General features: G+C 34.7%; 1 pseudogene; it reads right to left on the reverse strand.

Annotated features, from left to right (window-relative positions):
- Positions 1-3,850: 3,850 nt before the first annotated feature.
- On the reverse strand, positions 3,851-17,615 carry LOC138307729 (ADP-ribosyl cyclase/cyclic ADP-ribose hydrolase-like; annotated as a pseudogene).
- Positions 17,616-18,222: the final 607 nt, after the last annotated feature.

Below are 18,222 nucleotides of genomic sequence, written 5' to 3' on the forward strand. Positions count from 1 at the left end.
CTGATGAAGGTGACATTGTACATATCGTACTAGTCATTTGTCTGATGAAGGTGACATTGTACATATCGTACTAGTCATTTGTTGATGAAGGTGTACATATCGTACTAGTCATTGTCTGATGAAGGTGACATTGTACATATCGTAGTCATTTGTCTGATGAAGGTGACATTGTACATATCGTACTAGTCATTTGTCAGATGAAGGTGACAGTGTACATATCGTACTAAGTCATTTGTCTGATGATGGTGACAGTGTACATATCGTACTAATCATTTGTCTGATGAAGGTGACAGTGTACATATCGTACTAGTCATTTGTCTGATGAAGGTGGCATTGTTCATATCGTACTAGTCATTTGTCGGATGATAGTGACAGTGTACATATCGTACTAGTCATTTGTCTGATGAAGGTGACATTGTACATATCGTACTGATCATTTGTCTGATGAAGGTGACAGTGTACATATCGTATTAGTCATTTGTTTGATAAAGGTGACAGTGTACATATCGTACTACTCATCAAAACGCCACACATAAAACATTTTACTTTAGTATTTTTATGTTTCTTCCAGCTGTTGTTTCTACTTTTCCTATTGTTATATCAATGTTTATGCAATCATAAACATGTCTATATTCAAATGTCTATATACTAACCTTTATTCTACATATAGTAAAACCGTTTTTACATTATATTTTACATGTTTTTCTCCATCCACGATACTCCAGGGGCTCCGATCACTTACATTCTTTACACCCCTGGACGATCTCAAAGTAAAACTGGAGGCTACAGAACAGGTAATTTAGTCCTTTGATGTCCGTATAACGCTATACTGTGATGGATTGCGTGGCTTTGAAGTTGGGCGTCGTCTGTAGTCTTCAAAGAAAAATTTTACTGGCCTGTGATTGGTTCAGAATTTTTCCTCTGAGCTGCCTTCAGTTTGACTAGGAGATAGTCTATGGGTGTAGAGATAATAAGTGATCGGAACCCCTTGAATATCAAGGATGGTTTTACTCTTACTACAAGATATTTGCCATATCTAACACGCTAACGATAAAAATGACTGCGCAAGCTTATTTGTTATCGATAAAATGTTTTTCAATGGCAAACCAACGACCTAGACACTATATTGACAGGAGGGTTTCTTAATACCAAACTGTTTAGTTATCATTGTATGAGAAATCGTTAAAACGATTTTTTTAGAAATAAGATGTAGACTGATGATTAAATGTTTTAGCTCATCTTCTGGTCCGGGGCAATCTGATTAAAATCAGCTGTTTGATACTCCGCTAACTTCGTCCTGTAGCGGAGCACGAAGTTAGCGGAGAATCAAACAGCTGATTTTAATCAGATTGGGTCCGGGGTGTATAATTTGGTGAGCAGGTACACACATTTTATTAAATGTTGGCAGAAAACAACCATCTTTAGATATCTGATGTCCTGACAGGTGAAAATTAGATAAATACGAAAACCTTCCACAAAACCCCATAAACATTTTTTTTAGCTTTAAGTAGTCTTTTTTATTAGTTTGTAGGTACAACAGAACAAACTGCCAAAGCTCTGTCAAACCTCCACGGTAGAAAATAACATCATTAAGAACCTCCACGGTAGAAAATGACATCATTAAGATATATTGCCAAAGTGCATTCTTGATTTTGTTGTCATGTGGACCTATACATAAAGAAGATATTTGAATATTGTGCAAATGACTAGCTAGTCATATTTCTGAGGATATACACTGTTTAATAGTGTTATTATCTCCTTAATGATCCGGATAAAATGTATTTTACAAAATAGGCGGGCATCCATCATCTCCGTAAGTTCTAACATTAGATATTTTATAGTGCATTCATCTAGTAAATTCGCTGTCATTCTCGATACATTTGGTGTTACTTTTGTGGACATTATGACAGTGATACTATTCCCTGGAGTATCGAGGATGACTATCTGTTTCCACTTACGTTTGGTGTAAGATAGACTCATCATCATACCGAGATGAATGGGATAGCAAATAATTTAATGCGATTGTACTTTCACTTTAATGATAACTGACTAAAGTGCATACACTATCAGTGAATGAACCGACGAAACGGCGGCGGAAAAAAGAATCGTTTCAAATACGTTACGCCATATAGAAGACTTTATGTAGTTAGTCATTATCTTATTACAGACCCGACTGATAGTCCTTCATGATGGCCGTCTCTTAGAAAACAATGGATATAACAAAGCTATCGGTAATGCAGTTCGTCTGGTGAAATAATGTATGTTTCTCTTTTTTTCATTTCCATACCAGGATATGTACATATAAGTATATCCTCTACTCAGAATTATGATTATTGAGGTATTATTCATTTCCGTGTCTTCGTGTGGCCCCTTTGTCCGATTCTGAATAACTTATCTCATATACTTCAACGCTATGCATCAGATATCTAATATGATATCATTCAAACATACACAGATAATAACACGAACTCACACACGAACTCACAACTCAAGGGATTGTTCAGCCCAAGGCGCGTGAGGATACTAACAAATATGTTTGGACAATGTCAAAGTACGTGACGTCGTATACATGTATCTGTCTGTCCAACATTCGGTTACAGTTCAGACACGGAAGGGACTCCAAGGTTTCAAACAAAAATGCCTAATATTATGTTCTTTACAGATTGTATGCTTTCATTTTCGGTTTCAATGGAAGATATTGTATAACATAAAATTTCATGGGTAATTTCTTTCTTTTTTAAATTTTGAAGGAAGAAATATTCATGGTTAAAATGTATAACCTCTGTGGCAGTGAATGCAATAACAATTTTGGTTGATTGTATATGTGTGGTAACAAAGTAACGATGAAAACAAAGACAGCGTTTTCTTTGTTCCTTCACGTTTTATAATGTTTTTATTCTAGCGGAAAATTCAGTAACCCGTTACTATATATGTTTATGGTAATCATTTTCAGGAATACAAACGAGGGCATGATTTCGTTTATTGTTATTTCAGAGTTGAAGATGCGAGAATCCTTTCAGATGAGGATAGTCATTCTTTTTGAAAAACCAGTTTGGTTAAACAGTAAACAATTCGATACCAGTATGTATCTCGAGTCTTTGTTCAATTTTTGCACGCATTTTTAATCATGCCTATCGGCAACAAAACCTTTATCTGACATATTTAAGACTTTTGACATAATAGGAAGGAATAAATGTTTTTGAAGCTTTTCATCGCATGACGTTTTAACACATCCTATAAGTCAATTACGGTAAACTTAAGAAATTTTAGCGGTAATACTGTTCTAGGGCATTTCGCAAAAAAGCTCTGCGTTAAAATATGATTGCACTAACTACATGCACTAATTAAGTCTTTGATGCAGCAATAATTATGAAAGCGCAGAATTCATCGATGCGCCTTCCTCGATGCTCAATGGGTTGCTATCACTGACGTTATTACCACCTCTGGACCATCTCAGAGTAAACATGCCTTTGATGTATATCAAAGGATCAATTTACCTGTATCGGCTCTGTTTCTTTCAGTTTTGCAAAAGATAGTAGTCCAGGGATGGATTTTACGTCAGTGAAAGTACCCCATGGAACATCCAGGATGACGTTGCGCTAACTTGTTTGAAAGCATTTGTGTGCTAAAATTTAAATGTTCTACAGTGTTTACAGCAAACCGAATATTATAAATCACGTATCGCTATGTAAAGTGATTATCAAATTCTTACAACACAGGCTTTGGGCTCTATAGACATTTCTCTCTGTATGTAATATGTAGAGAGAGAAATGTCTATAGAGCCAAACGCCTGTGTTTACAATGATACACCTTGACAGTGTACTGCCAGTACTGTTACGATGATTATAACAGAGCATACATTTCGAACACAATCTTTATTTTTAGTGAAATATAAAGAGATATATATAATATTATAAAAAATAGGTAAGGTAGTGGGTTAGACATCTGTTATCATACTATATGTAAGCTAGTAAATAAACACATAAACATACACATATTTTTGCAACAGAGTTACCTCCCCTTTGAGTAGGTATCTATCGTGACGTCATTGTTATTCCGTCTTTGCATTTTACAGAGTTAGCTCCCTTGCGAGTAGGTATCGATTGTTACGTCATTATTTTGTGAACACAATATACGTCGTTTTCTCCGAAACGTATGACGTTACGCTCGCAAACACATGACGTCACAATCAATACCTACCCGCAAGTGCAGATAACTCTGTAATATGCAAATTAGGAATTGCGAATGCCACGTCGTTTTCTTTCAAATGAATGGCGTTACGCTACCTCCCCACAAGGGCAGATAACTCTGTAATACACAAATAAAAAAAAAATAGTATCATGTAATCATCAACATCATCGTGGAAATCGATGGTTGACTGCACAACGTCTCGCTACACTTAACGCAATCAACAGAAGATGATCAATGTCACACAAACCAGACGATTACAGAAACAACAACCACGACGATATTGGTGGTAACGATCTGTTTGGTGGACCCGGAGGTGTCAAATATGTCTCTACAGGCGGCAGGATTCGAGAAGTCAGCGCACTGTAGCATCCTTACATCACTGTAATGATAGAACCAAAGAGTGAGATTATTTCTGGAGTTTGTCGATTTAGGAACGCTAAACTACATTCAGGGTCATTTAAAGGATTTCAGAAGCATTGCTCAATCCCAATACAGTCCAATATGTTTTTGCCAACATGTATTATTGTGCTTTTAAAGCGTACTTTATCATAAATAGCAAATACATGTAAGAATTCAGAAAATATGTATAGAATACTTATGTAAATGAATCATTATCAATATATACATGCTGACAATTCTTATTTAGGTTTTGCATTGAAAAATAATTATAGATGTTTATATAATATGAAAATAAAAGGGAGATGAAAAAGGAAGGAGAGACGATAGACAATTCTTGTTTAGGTTTAGCATTGGAAAATAATGATAGAAGCTTATATAATCTGAAACTAAAAGGGAGATGAAAAAGGAAGGAGAGACGACAGAAAGAGAGAGGAAGAAGAAAGATAGATTGGGTAGAATATAGATCAAGTTATAAGGTCTATCTATTATTTCGACGATCTAAATTTGTTTCAATTTGGTTTGCAAGGACATTGTATTATTAGGCCTGGGCAGTGAGTTTTTGCTTTTTTTCAGATTTTCATGTAAATTTTATTTTAGTTGAATCAAAGTTTTTGCAAAAATTAAAAAATATGTACATGTAACTTTCATTTTTCTTTGGTATAACATAGAGCGAATGTAATTGTCGTCTGAGGCCATTTAATACTATCTTTCTTTCCGAAGAGTTGCGTCGGCTCGCTCACTGAGTGTGTGAACTTTAGTCAGTGGTCATTAAAATTAGCTATCCATTTATATCGGTATGATGATAAGTCAATCATAATCAAAAGTAAGTGTATGTAGATAGAGATAGTCTACTAAATGAATACACTATAAAAAAACGTTGCTGTTTTCTTACGGATATGATGGATGACCGCTTATTGTGTAAAATAATTTTATCCGGATCATTAGGGAGTTAAGAACACTGGTAACAGTATATATATCCTAAAAAATATGACTAACCCGTTCTTTGCACAATATCCTAATACGCTTTTTATGCATAGGCTCATATGTCAACCAAATTAAGAATGCACTTTGGCAATATAGCAATATATCTTAATGATGTCATTTTCTACCTGGGTAAGTTTGTGTTTCACATGAAGGAGCTTGGCAGGGTTTCTGTTATAACTGTGCTCTTTGGAAGAACTAAAATCTTGACCTCGGATTATTGGAGTATGACGCACCTTTGCAGTACATTTCAAAATTATAAGAAATTCATGAGTTTCAACATGGATACTTCTATCCTAGATGGCCTTAAAGGGTAGATATTGATAAAAATATTGATTTCCATGTCTGATGCTGTAGAATGTCATGAAAATAATTTGTCCAATATTTCTTTACATGGATGTCTAAGAACAGATTTTTAGAGGTCATTTACCGATTGTGAATCCCGCAATAGCAATGTAACCATGTCATCTACAGATTGTTTATTGGTTAATAAAACGGTGATATTTTACCTCGGCTGCTCCACACATTCAGACGGGATATTTTTGGACGTCAACAGCCTGGTCAGGTTCTTCACAGACGGACTCGAACAATTTTCCCTGAGAAAAAAAAATGGAGAAAAAAAGCAATCTATGAATACTTGAATCTCAAGAAATGCTCACATATTTTTATTCCTTTTCATGGAAAGCTTTTGTAGACAGGCAATAAAAACTACTTTGATAAACTATGGAAGGTAACTTTGACATTAGCTTGTATACAAACCAGTATTTCTCAATATGGTGTACTGAGAAGGGAAAGCTTTGTATGTGACTAAAACTAGGATCATATAGCCGATGACATGTATCTTATTTGCGAATTTTACAGAAAATAATTTCAAGTAATAAATTTCGTAATCTAGATAAAAGAATATATGTTGAATGTAATTTAATCCTTTATTTATTTTTTCACATATTAAACATCTTCTTATATCTTCCTTACAAAATATGTGGTTGTACGAAACTAACCCCAAAGTAAAATATAGTCGCTTTACTTACTTTGGCTGTTGTCCCAGGTAATGTACAAGTATCACTCGGGCACCTGTGACATTTGGTGGATTTAAATTAGGGAGTTCTTTGGTTGTGAAGTACCTGGAACAGTAGGGTACTGTTTAAAGGTTTCTATATTACATTAGGTTACACTAGTTCGGGAAAGCAGTCCAAGAGAAAAAATCCTACATGTGACATGCATGCAAAGACTTTCTTTGATGATTACAGAGATAGCGACGTCTACCTTCACACCCACACAGTCAACCAAAGTGTACCTTTATTCGATTCTTTTGATGTACACCAAAGGACAAAATTACCTGTCTTGTTCTGCTGTCTCTAATTTTACTATGATATACAAGAGTGGATATAACGATAGCAAGAGTAATCCATGGAGGATCGCGGATGGAAAGGCACAGAAAAAGAAGCAAAATCCAAAATCACATCAAGTTGGACTTTCAGTTCAATCATTCATTATTTACATACAAAATTTTATATCATATTGGTTTATTTAATAATGTTTTAGCTACAGTACTACCATAGCACCAGATTGCACTAATTGCCGTATCTGATAATGTTAAATACAAGTTGCCCCTGCGCAAAAAAAAAACTTTTTATACTCACACGAATCTGATCTCAAGGATGGGCTCCGGCTGGCGTTTAACATGATCTCAATAGATCCTTTGGTGTAAAGGGCATACTACAGTATACAAAGGAAAATATTCATAATTTAGTACATGTGTACATACAAATATGTATATCAAACGAATATTACACACGCTGATTTTGCATTAAGCAGATTTTTATACATAGAAATTATGTATTAATACTTCTTAAAACTGATGATAATATATTGTGAGTGTACAAATTGCAGTAATTACCACATTTTAATAATTATCGCTTAGCAGTCATTAAAATACGCCAAAATCGTACTGTTATCATTAATGCATTATAAAATAAAAGCTTTTAAATTAAGGTCAATGGATACCTGTCTTTTGAACCACCTCATATAAAAATGAGATGTGGTACAGTCATTACAAAATATATGGTTATATGATTGGTATGACATAGAAGTACTTCCAGGTAGGGGATAATCGTTTGGTAAATTTAAAATGACATTTTTTCTGGTAACAACTTAATGCACTATTTTGGATTCTGATTTAAAAAGTAAATTTAAACAGTTTCTTAATACATGTAATTTTATATAAGTATACAATGCTTACTATTGTTGCAGTGAGGTTAAGGTGAACTGATAAGGTCTATTATTGCAGACATTTTAGCCTAGTTTTGCACCCAGCCCGAAACACTCGGCACTCACGGTAAGTGCGTGTATCAATGTCTGAATATATCTGCATATTTATTCACGTATTGATAAATAATGATCCGTGTAAGGCATTCCCAATTCATGAAAGAACGATAAGTTTTAATGCAATACAGATATATCATAGAGTAAAAGCATTCAGGTAAAAATGAGGGTTAAATTAACGACTGACAGTATCCTAGGGCATTATATTCCCTAGGAAGAGTGGATAAGATTTTCCATCATATTCCGATATCATTGGGCAGTTGCTAGGAAACAGACTTTACATATGTTTTTCCTCCTTGTACTCCGGCTTTACTTCACCTCATAAGCCTGGTACGTAAATGACCCTGGCTGACAAAAGTATGTTAAAAAAAACTTTATCAGATCGCGTGTTACACTAAATGAGTTGGTGGACGACCTTTTGCTTTAATATTTATCAAAAATGGTGCAAGAAATCTTAATTCAAAGGTATAGTCTTAAAAATACACCGGACTAAATTCAATCCTAATATGTCTACGGTAACACGATTGAAACGGATTTAGAAAGAAGATAGAGAAGACAGGTTTACGACAAGGGCGATGGAGCTAAACCATGCAATGTTTAATAATGTCAAACTCTGTTCACCCAATGTAAAATAATAAGTGAATATTGATTTCGGATCTTCATTTCTTATGAAGTGGCAAAAATATCCATTTGGATGTTGATTTTAACCACAACTACATATTAAAAAAGGTATGGCCTAAAACAAGCCGCAATACCGCTATGTTTAAGTTATAAGTGCCGTAACTGGGCGAAAATTTTGACATCTAATTTCTACATTCATCTCTTTATTTCAGGTTTAATGAATTAAGCTGTGAAAATAATTGAAATGGCCTAAGATGCCTTATAAATGTTAGTTGCAACAGAGAAATAATGTAAATGTAAAATTGTTTTTTATTATGCAAAGTGTGTATTTAGACGGAAACATTCCTGTAGAAATCATTTTAAAAATACTAATTAACACTGAAAAATGTGAAATAAAATTGTAGACCACAATTTGGCTTCATGACCTGACCGTATGTACTCATTTCACTTCACTATAGATGTAAACATAATGATTTTGGGAGTACTACTAGAAATCATTTTCAGCTATTATTTGTTATTGTAAAATAAAAACCAATGAATTGAAAGTACTGTAATTCTCAAAATGTTGGTAACTTTTGGTGGTGAATAACATATTAAAAGCTTATCTTGATTCGTAAGTATGAAAAATACAGCAGATATAACTTTAATGAATAAATAAACATTTCTTACACTAATTGAAGCAGGGGACCAGAAGGCAGAATACGCAGACTGTGGACATCTGATACAAGCCGTTAGGTTAGCCTCGTTCCCATCTACTGAGGTAGTACTTCCGCAAATGTCAGACCGTCCACCATGTATCCTAACATAAATTAATTATTTAAAAGTCAGCCGAGAAAAATATATACATTTATAAGGCAAACATCGATCGTTAATAACATCTGATATTCTACATTAAAAACCTGACTTTGCGACCATCTGTGCTGTAGAAATCTCCTGCTTAATGCGACCACTCTATTAGAGTCTGAAATTCCTTATTTTAGAAACTATTTTATCTTGTTTTTACACAGGTTTAGGTTATCGATTGGTATTGGTTTACAGTATAGATTTGAAGAGAAAATCCAGACATGCATATGTTTTCTTCTCTAAACTCAAAATTGATTATGACAAAGTATGGATTTCTATGATGACTACTGAAGGATTAAGACTAGAGCCATACGTTCCTGTAGTATAAGCGTTTCTCTTCGTAATAATCATCTGTTTATGTATGGGTTATGTTTCATTCTCAAATTATATGTACAATATACCAGTTATTTTCAGGGGTTAAACACGATTTGTAAAAACGGAAAAATCAAACAATTTTATGATACCGCTTGAAGAGTACGTATAGTATATTTTAAACGTATTAATTTCGCAGATGAAATCCAGTACCGGTAACAATGACATCGTAAAGTTTACAGACATTGACAGGTCCAATGTCATAAGTACTTTATCTAATTTTTACATCTGTTTCCACCCACCTGTCAGGGTATCAGATATAGACGTCCGTTTTCTACCACCATTTGAGTACCTGGTCACAAAATCATACACCCCGGACCAGAAGATCAGCTAAAACATACCAAATGTAGATCTGCATATTATTTAAGAAACACATCGTGCTGACGATTCCTCTTACAATTAAAACAAGGTCGTTGGTTTTTCATTGAACCCTTTTACTTTCTTCTTCAAACAACATTGACTAGTTCTTGAATGACCACACATCTTTATTTATCCATTCCAGATGACATAATCACTGACCTATCAAATGCCTGCAGAGACTTCCTTTGAAGATTTACAGAGAGTGACGCTTAACTTCAATGTCATGCAATGTACCGTTATTCGATTCTTTTGATGTATGGATCAAACTACCTGCTCGTCCATTGTCTCGCACAGTGCCTCCAAATTTGTTATGACATATTCCAGGAGTAGATATTCTGTCTTAAAATATTCCAGAGTTATTTGCCCTTGCGGGTAGGTATTGATTGTGACGTCATGTCTAATGTGAGCGTAAATGTCATACTTTTCGGAGAAAACGACGTGTATTGCGCTCACAAAATAATGACGTACCAAAAGATACCTACACGCAGGGGAGCTAACTCTGTAATATGCAAAGACGGAATTACTACAGTGAGAGTAACTGGAGTATCGAGGATGAACAACATTATATAATTGTATAATTATATACCTTGTCCCGTGGGGTGTCATGGTAGGCTGCGTCTATAAAGGGCTGGAAACTTTCATTTGATGTATTGCATGGTGACCGGTACGCAAACCCGGACAGGAAAAGCTCCCATAAGTGTGTGCAGTTTTTCATTCTGTAATAAGAAAGTGAGTATTAACTTTGTTTTGCCTGACACTGGATTCGCGTCATCTTGCTGTAATCAGAGATAACTATACCTTGTAATTACATAATCTACTATTTGTTCATTCTCCACTAATTTGCATGTGTTCAGAAATAAAAACATAAAAAAATAAAAATTGAAAACAAAGTTCTTATATATTGTCATTTGTTTGGCAAATATCTCCACTTTTTAAATCCAAAAGGACTGGATCCTATCTTTACTCACAGAAAAGTTATAATTGTTACAGTCAATCACCATATTTTGATAAGTAACAGATACGTGACTTTGTTAAAATGAACTAAATTGAGGTTTGTCAATAGAAATACCACATATATATACACTGTAACTGAATTTTCGCTTCGGTTTTGCAGTTTTCTTTCCATTCAAAAACATTTGCTCATCTCAAAAGCAACTCAACTTTACCAATTGCAGTTATGAAAAGTTCAATTGTGAATATTGGTTTGTATAATTCATAAGTGTGTTCGAATAGTTTCATTTAAAAATAGTACCAAAGCATTTTTGTTCTATAGTTTTCCTTATTACCAAACTGCACTTATATCTGCATGTGCACATGTCAGTCATTTTTTATTTGTATAAATTACAAGTTACTGTATAGGACATTAAAATCCTGCTTTAAACAGTAATGTATATGTTACAACATAGAAACCTGAGAGGATTATTATGTTTTTCTGTTTCATAAATTCGTCAAAATGCATCAAAGAAAATGTACTTTTCAGCGGTTTCACTTCTCTGCAATACTTTTGATGATTTTATTAACAGCGGTAACATATCTGTTCTCTTGTTATAAATATTGGTAATTAAAACCGGATGATATAATTATCACAAGGCCTTCACAATTGTTTTAATAGTAGGAAAAAATGGAAAATATATTTGTTACTGAATATAGTGATGACTTCTTTTTTACACTTTTTAAAGCAAACATAGGCATTTTACATTAACATATAGGGTATTTCAGTGTATCATGAGATGATATGGCTTGGCATTTATAAATGTATATGCCTTCATTATCATAAGCTGTAAAATGCTCGACACGTACTAAATGGATTGATTAAATATTATTGTTGTTGAAATCGGCGTTTACTTGAAATAATGGCATTATAGCCAACCATGGAATGGAAGTATGTCAATTACTTTACACAGTCTCGTATAATTATAAATGAGAAGCCTTGTCATAGATGACAAACCCCATTTGCATTCTATAAGAGAGGGAGAGGGAGAGGGCGAAATATACTATAATATATATAAATAGAAATTTTTCTTACACTATAATATATAAATTTCTTACACGGTTTTTTTTTTAATCTAGATATGTAATTAAACTTACAAACCGTATTTAGGACAATGCTAATTACCTCATTATCTATTGTAATCGAGCAATGTTTACCACTTACATTACAAACATCCATACATTTATGGAGAGGTTTGAATGTATCAAATAATTGGTCAGTTTTTACAGGTAATTTAGTTTTCGCATTTTTCACTTTATAAGAGTAATATTACACAATTATAATTACATAACCTCGGTCAATATTTTTTTCTTTGGTCAATAAAAATATGCATCGACCTCATCAAAAGTTACAACTGTTTTATTATTTTTCTTGGTTTTTCGACGCTTATATCAAGAGCGGCTATGTGTGTGAGGAGGGGTTAGAATATCTTTTCGCAGCGGGGATAAATGTTTCAGTAAAATTAAAAATATGAACTGATTTAGATCACCAAAGCAAGTAATGGTATGCGTCTTCACAATAAAAACCAAACTTGCAATGTTCATCATTAACCCTGAACATATCGTGTTTAAGAGAACTTGATATGTTTCTTTTTTTGTTTGCAAACTTGAAGATTTCCCCCCGACTATTTGATATTGATATTTGATTTTCCAATGGATTATTTTTTCCAAATCAATAAGCAACGTCGACGTCAATATTGTCACGTCATTATGACGCCGGGTTTTCGCGCCATTCTCAGATTTGTTTCTTCATTAGTATGAGGAAAAAGATTCTACCAATCAGGAAGTCGGATTTTGAATGAAAAAAAAATTATTTATTCTACAATGTAATATGTAACGAAAATTAAAGTCCCATTATGGGGGAATACCAGGGAATCCTGTTGTTACGCTCTGTTGGTGCCACAGCCCACACATGGGTAAACATCACACATGAGAACCGCTTCATATAACCTTTGACCCAAGGTATTTTTGTCAACTGATAGATATTGACAGATGATGCTAATGCTTTGTCATCTTATTTCCGTCGTTTTTATAAATGAGTCTCTTTAAACATTAATTAAAATCCTACTTAAAATCCTTTAAAAACTATTATCAGAGATTGGTCATATGAAAACAGGTAGGGAGTTAACCATGGAAAGTCAATTACTTTGGAATTTTTGCTCGAGACCATACAATGCACTCTACACAGGTAAGAGCGAAGCGGGTACACGCACTCGATTAAGAGGCAATTAAGGGTATTCTCTACTTAGTAATACTTCGCTCTTTTGTAGTTTTTGCGTACAAGTGGGTGATTAAAGTCGTCAGAATTGAGTATATAGTTCTACTGAAGTATCGTGTTTTTTATTTTGGAAAGAAGAACCAGTTTTATAAGGATGAACATTGAAAAACATTGAATAAATCTAAACATGTTCTAAATTTCCCCGTGGTGTCACTGGGATTTACCTGGTGATCATCCGGGTACGTATAGGCACATAGGCTATTTTCAGACATACACATTTACGTGTTCTACAGTATTGATATATACAAAATGTATTTCTAATATGCATTTTTGTCGAAACTGTACATATTTGAACAAAATTAAGTAAAGATAAATTCATAAGGATCATCGCTGTTTAGTTTGTAGAGCATTCATAAAAACATAATGGGACTTTAATCATAAAATCAACAGGGATCCTTTGTCTGGCTAGTTCGTCTTTGCAGTATTGCTGTCTGCGAGTAGTTTAATGGACAGCAACGTTATTAGTTTATGGACAAAAATATGTCGTTTTCGATGTATGACTTTGTGCTCATAAACATTTGACGTAAGAATAAATATCCAGGGGCGTAGCTTGCTCTTTAAAAAAAGCCCGGGCTTGCACATAAAAAATCCTAGTATGGGTTATTCATTGTCTTGTAAAGTTAAAACATCTATGTAGATCCGTCAAAGTCTTGAATGTAAATTAAAATCAAAGTTAAAATAACCTAAACGTTTACGTAGATGATTTATCTAAAATAAATAATACTGAAATATACGTTATGCGTTAAAGTGACAATTCATTCTACGAGAACATTAAAATTTGTATATATATCGGAAAACCCCCAGTTCTAATGGAAATTAGACCTGTGGTTTTACTGTGATATGTCAGAAAATCCCATGGTGGTGAAATGCGTGTGGAATGTTCAAACTCACTCGCTGTCCGCCATTACACATTGTGGTCGAATATCTTGTATGCCGAACCCAGTCCCTTGCTCGTAGAGTAATGCTACTTTTGTCTAGAACTGCTCAAATCGCTCTGACAGAAGTGTGTTTACCTTATTAGGTGAATTGTTTTGCCTAAAAAATCATTATATCACCTCCACAGTGGTTATGTAGTTCATTTGTTTAACGTGCGTGACTTTGGCTCGGGTATGGGTACAGCGTACATATTGTACCTGCTTAATCGTATTGATCAACGATTTGTAACTACAACGGTACCAATTAAAATACTAAATAATCACGTGGAATTTGTCAATATCTTATGTTATATGTTTCATAAGAAATGTAGAACAATACATTTATGCCATATTTTGCCTCTTGGTTATGTAAAAGAATTAGCCTGAGTGAATTGTCCCTTTAATATGAATTTTCTAAGACACAAGATGGCGTGTTCAAGATTAAAACGAAAGACACGCAAAGTCAAAGGACGACAGATGAAATATCGAAAGTGACACCTCGCAAATTATAGTGACACAGAGTAGATTCTACTTAGATAGTCCGCTAAAACATGCTTATATTATTATGCTTTTTATTTATCTTTTTTTGCCAAATATAAAGTCTATATATTAGACAAAAAAAAAAAACTTATAATATAGGCAGGCTTAGCGGAAAATTCCTATTTAGTAAATGCACAATATACTGACACATACTCTTGTTGGAGCGATACATTGTATAGTGAATTAAAACTTCCCATCAAGATAGACTTTAAGAAGACAAAATACTATTTTTTTCAATCAGTGCGACTTTTATGCCTTACAATATGAGGCGCTGTTTTTATATTCATTCATTTTTTCACATATATGTATAATTCGATTTTTACACATAAAAAATTCGATAACGTAAGAAAGTTCCGTCAATCTATCATCAAATTCCATTAGAGTCACTCAAGATACATGCAGGACTTATCATGAGATTTTCATATACTTTTTAAGTACTAAACATTAACGCATAATTATCAGGTACAGGTAGAAAACAGTCCTATACCTTTGATTTTAATAAATATAGTTTAGCAATACCAAGCATTATCAAATATCATTTTCGGTGCTAAACATTTCCTTAAAACGATTTTCCGTCGGGGGGCTTCGCCCCCCCTGAACCCCCTAACCAGGGCGCTGCCCTGGATCCGCTGGGGGCCTAGGCGGCCCCCAGACCCTTTGCCTGGGCTTGCACATGTAAAAGACTCTAGCTACGCCCCTGATATCTAATCGCAAAGACAAATATAAAGGAAGAGTGTCAATTTGGGCCCTCTGGTGGCAATGACCGATAAGCATTATTTTTTGTTTACAGATACCCGGGGGTTAGGATATCATGATATGAATAATGATTAAGGTCAGGTCGGAGTCCCTTGTTAGTTATGTGGGGTTAAACAGGGAGGTCAATTTTCTGTGTTGTCCAGTTGTGCACGGCAGTGGTAAGCACGACTGACTTTTATCTTTGGACCCTAGTATAAGGCGAGTAAATTGTAAGAACATGTGCCTTGACTGTACTATCAAACATTTATTTTTCAGTAACTTCTTTCTCGGTCACAGTATCCTCGATAGTCCAAGGGTTACTATCACTGACGTTATATCAACCCCTGGACTATTTCATAGTAAAACTGAAGGCAACATATTTCAGCTAAATTTGTTCCTTTGGTGTACATCAAAAGAATCAAATAATGGTACATTGTGGTTGACTGCGTGTAGCTTTGAAGTCGGACGTCGCTCTCTCTGAAATCTTCAAAGGAAGTCTCTGCAGACCTGTGATTGGTCAGTTTTTTCCCTCCTGAGCTGCCTCCAGTTTTACTATGAGATAGACCAGGGGTGGATATAAAGTGAGTGAAAGTAGCCCATGGAGTATCGAAAATGGTAGTATATTTAATGATAAGATTACGTGCATTGGCCTTACTGTCAACCATTTTCAAAAATAAATAAATTCTTTATCTATGGGTCACAGGAACTCGTCTACCACCTGTGGCTTGAACTAGTGAGAGAATGTATGTTTTTCCCACTGGTGCCTCTTTACCTCGGATACAGACGAGAAGATTGGAATCCATGTATTTATATATTGTATATGTTGACAATAAAATGGATCAATATGTGACAGACAGGCACCATAAATGTAAGTGATTGTGTCAAAAAGGTATAATTCACTCGGATCAATAAAAGAACATTTTTACATAGTGAACATAAAATAAAGTTCAATGCTGGAAATACATAACAAAGGTTGCACAAAATAACCCAGGACACTAGTGTCGTTATCGGAGAATGAAATTTTGTATTTCTCTGCATATACAAGGTAATTAACCGTAGCATAACAACTCTGTGTAATTAATTGTCATCCCCCCCAAAAAAGGAAAGATAGAAAAAAGAAAGACAAGAAAAGTGCAGAAAAGAAAAAGAAAGAAGTAAAAAGAAACAATGACAACCTTCTTACGAACAATACACGATTGAGATAAGGCATAATATCGAAACCAAAACAAATATCACACAAAGCAAAACTTCCATATATCTTGAAACACACAATGAACTTACTTGGTGCAGAATGGCGCAGGGTTGACTAAGGTTTGGTATTGTACACATCTCCCAATGATTACATGCTTTAGGGACTCGGTTGGCATTTCAGTCATAGAATCACATGAACTGTCCGCAAAAGTCCCATATTGTGTGAATAAAAACAGAACCATACATAGTCCGCACACAGAATATCTTGTGTAGCCCTGCATGGTGACTTATAGTAAATGTATTCTGGTAGTTCTATCTTATACCCTGGTCGTGTGGTCTTCACTGCTTAAGATTGTCTTACTACACCTGTGGATTTTACCTGTCTGTATCTAGGTAACTATAGTCTACACCGGAATAAAACTGCCGTCATTACCGTAATTATCAGACCAGTGTACACAAAAGTACCTCCCCTTCCACAGTTAGTATAGATCAACACTGAGTACTTAAACGTACCATCAGTTCACAAGATGTAAAACAAAATATTGTGTTAATTAACATTTATATGTAGGTAGTTATATGAATATGCATTATTAATCCATTTGAGATTTTCTTTCAATAAGCGCGTTTTGACATTTTCCACACAATGACGTGAGATCATAAACACCGTGAGATAGGTTGCACACTCTACTGATAACCCCTACGCAGAAACTGTATCACATACATCCCATAATATGACCTTTCCATTCATCTCCCCAACCATGGATAAATAAAACACATGTATATCTACCATAATGCAATGCAAACGCACGCGCGGTCAGCTCCAGACCACGCGCCGAAACAACACCACGTGTTTTACGGATGGGCTGGGCATCGCCAGTTGCACCAGCACGTAATGAAGTGATGCTATCCTGGTCAAACACACTCCATGTCCTACTTACATGAACTTGTGCATATGAATAGCGTTTCTTTGACAGGTATTACAACTCTTTCAAGTCATACAGATGAACATGCATATTACAGTTATACAAAGTCATTCATCAAAAGCATTACAAATACCCAACTGGTGCTAGTTAGGTATGTAGTAATTTCGTCATTACCTTTAATTTGTATCTGGTAGTATAAAGACTTACTGCGACTGGAACTTTGTACCAAACAATCTTCATTATTTCTACAGGTCGCAATATTAGGCTATGGAAACCATTTAGAGAGATAATGGGATGCACTTGTGTAACTTAATACATAAACTTAGAATCCACAGGGAAAAGTACTTTTTAGCAGACTAGTTTTGAGGACAGCACGAAGGTCATTCATAAATTGGTGCATTATCACGAGCGCAATTTCTTGTCTGTCTGGTGAATAAAAAGGAATAATGAAGACTCATTAACCTTCGTTTTATATTTCCCTACCATTTTTTGGTCAGACAGGTTTTCTCTAGTAACCAGATACGTTTGTATAAGTACTACGTAGTTAGCCAGATCAGCC

The sequence above is a fragment of the Argopecten irradians genome, chromosome 14, assembly GCF_041381155.1.
Source record: "Argopecten irradians isolate NY chromosome 14, Ai_NY, whole genome shotgun sequence".
Classification (NCBI taxonomy): Eukaryota; Metazoa; Mollusca; class Bivalvia; order Pectinida; family Pectinidae; genus Argopecten; species Argopecten irradians.